The following is a 3,063-nucleotide window of genomic DNA, read 5'->3' as shown; positions in this document are numbered from 1 at the left end:
CTAATATAAAGTGCTGCTATGAGTGACTGGGTCAGCTAACCTTCTGTATCTGGATGATATGCCTGTCCACCGGCCTAGAGATTGTAAGCCATAGGTCTGCTGTCAAGCCTGTTTACCAGCACGGCTTTACAAAGCTCTGTCAGTGTGGTGCTGACTTGGCTCATATCTATCATTTTGCAGGAAGTAAAAAGAATTCCATGTAATCATCATCAGTCATTCATTATCTGCCCCTTTCAGCCCGCGCCTGGGCAAAGCCTCTCATGCCGCGCTAGTGCCTCGTGCTGAAGTGATTTTTGCTAGAAGAACTTTGCCATGGTTGGCAAGCAGGGCCAGTTGGTGAGACTGCAACACTGTGTGCCAAGTCACTCTCCCCATGGAGTGGAATGAAAAAGGAGAATTTACCAAGGATTGTCACCACTTCTGAAGTCAGTCGGGCTTTCCTTCACCTGAGATTGAGCAATGAGCATAGAAAACTGGGGAATGCTTGCGAACAATGGGTGAACTTGAAAAAGGATCGTCCTTTCCAATTCACACAAGCATTCAGAAGTTTGGAGACTTGGCCAAACCTCTGTGGGCTGGAAACACTGAGAGATTACTTTTGTCTGCAGGGCCTGGCTTCAATCCATCAGTTCCTTCTCTCGCTGCCCACCTTCCCCCTAGCCTGGAAAAGAAAAATAAATAAAAGTTCCACTGATGCTGACACTAGTTCAGCACCAGGGATATGAAAAACACTGGGAGCCCTAGTGTTGACAGGCATCCTGGTTCGCGAGCTGATGAGGCCTGCTCTGATGGAGTCTAGACCAGCTGTGGGACCCCAAAGCAGGCCGGGACCCGGTTATAATGGGCTCGCCAGGGCTGGCCTAAACTTGCTGGGTCCCTGCGCTGAACCTGAAGCTGAAGTCAAAGCCCCACTGCCTAGCACTGTAGCTCAAGGGATTCTACCCAGAGTGTCAGGGCGCAGCTTTTTTACTTTAGTGCTGGGCAGCATGGCTCAGGTTACAGGCCACCTGGATCAGCTGAAAGTGTTGAGCTGTGGCAGGGCCCAGGCAGGCTCAGGCTTCAGTCCCCTCTCCTGGGGTCATGCAATACATTTTTTGTCATCAGGAAGGAGTTGCGGTGCAATGAAGTTTGAGATCCCTTGATATAGATGATAATACGTCTAACCTATGGGGAAAAGCCAGGGACCAGTCTATGTTAGGGCTCCCACTGTTGCTAACACTGAAGGAACCCTAGAATTTTTTTTTAAGTTTCTGAATTTTATTTTTAGTAAAAATTTAGATCCTAGATGGATGCAGCATCACACTGATTCTGTGCCCAATAGCCTTGGCAGCAAGGTTGAATCAGAACTTGGTACAAACCATGCCACTGTTTCTATGGGCACATGTTCCCTTCCTCCACATCACTTGTGTTCTTTTGGGCTTTCCACCAGGAGTCAAGGTGATGTTTTTAGCTTTGTATACATAGGCTCACCTCTTGCCCAAGTAGAATTCAGTCTCGTCATGGGCATAAATGCCTTCAATTTTCAGAAGGGCTGTGTGCTCCCTCTGGTTTCTGAGGCCACATTTATAGCCAGCAAAAATGGTGTTGGACCACAGTCTCCTATCCATGGTAGCATGTCCCATCCCAGCAGTCATCAGGACCTCTGCTCCTCAGACTCACCTCCGTGGCTCTGACCCAAGATGGTGGCAAAAGCTAGAATTGACAAGACCGTAGGTGCAGGGGGAAGAATGGTGTTTGTGTTATGAATGTGTGATGCTTGGGTTTTTTCCATGGGCCAGATTTCTAAAGTTGCTTATTTGCCTACTGGTGTGGATAGGCCCCTAGTGGGAGTTTCAAAAGCACCTACTTGCCTATCTCCTATTGATTTCAATGGGATTAGATGCCTAGGCAGTTTTGGAAATCCCACTAGATATTTATCCTTAGGCACTTAATCACTTTTGAAAATTTGGCCCCATGTAAATGAAGTTCTTTCTGAAACTTTATTTCTGTTTAGCTACTGCTCATATCCCTGTTTTAAAGGCACAAAGAGTTGCGGTTAGCCTGAAAGATCTGCCTTTGAGGCACACTAAATTGGCTTTTTGGACCAGAAACTGTCACTTAGTATGTCTTTACCCAACCTGGCTGGCCCCTAGGTGCTACCCCAATATAAATATTAACGATGATAATAAGAGCAGTGGTACATGAGTGTATCAGAGATGTGTGTCTAGCTGTAAGTTATTAAACCAAATTAGCATAGGTGGCAGAGAACATGAAGACAAGCTATTCTGGTGGACCCAATGCAGCTGTCATGGGTGATGTCAGCAACACCTCTTGGATTTTGGTGGTAAAACACGAGGAAAAATTTCTTTTAAAAATTCTTATTTTTCTCTTATGAAACCCTTTCCCCAGCTTCAAAAGAGACCCTCTATGGCTTAAAAAAAACCACCCCAAAACCCCACATTTTCAAGTTTAAATTAGTTAACCTCTTTCAAAGTGCAGTTTGCTTTGCAGTAAAATCTTCATGGAAAATATGAAAAAACTTTATAGTATCTGTAGCATTTACCTGATTTGGGCATCTTATATAGATGCTCACAGATGAACACTAGGCTTATGATCTTAAACAGATTGGTTTTTTATTTTACACAATAGAGGGTTTTTTTCTGATTAACATTTCCTAACGCTATGGAAAATAAAAGAGAAAAATCAAAGACCATAATGAAGAGATAAAAATGCATTGCCACTAAATAGTATCTAAACTGTTTGCTTATTATGAGTTTTCTTTCCTCTGGTTCACTCTTTAGAGCAAGTAAAATTCCTCTGTGTCTTTGTACTTATGCACTGTGGCTGGATGGTGAAACCTACCTGCCGGGGGGCGATAGACTTGCTGGGCCCCTAGACTAGGTTGTGAGATCCCAGCTCCACACTCCCAGAAGTGGTGGGGCCTTGAGTAAATGGGGCGGGGCTGGTAGCAGTCAGCCTTCACTGCCACCTGGAGTAGACTGCCCTCTTTGTCCTCCACCAGTGGTGGGCCTGCCTGCCTGGTTGTAAGTTGTACAAATAGGAAATTCAGCCCATTGTTCCGAA

The 3,063-nt window shown here is 45.2% G+C and overlaps 1 pseudogene; it reads right to left on the bottom strand.

Moving 5' to 3' along the window:
• Nucleotides 1–1,274: 1,274 nt before the first annotated feature.
• Nucleotides 1,275–1,607, bottom strand: LOC102444132 (large ribosomal subunit protein eL33 pseudogene; annotated as a pseudogene).
• Between the last annotated feature and the right edge of the window lie 1,456 nt (nt 1,608–3,063).

This window comes from Pelodiscus sinensis, chromosome 2, assembly GCF_049634645.1.
Source record: "Pelodiscus sinensis isolate JC-2024 chromosome 2, ASM4963464v1, whole genome shotgun sequence".
Classification (NCBI taxonomy): domain Eukaryota; kingdom Metazoa; phylum Chordata; order Testudines; family Trionychidae; genus Pelodiscus; species Pelodiscus sinensis.
The sequence above is the reverse complement of the archived record's forward strand: the minus strand, read 5'-3'. Positions and strand labels throughout refer to the sequence as shown.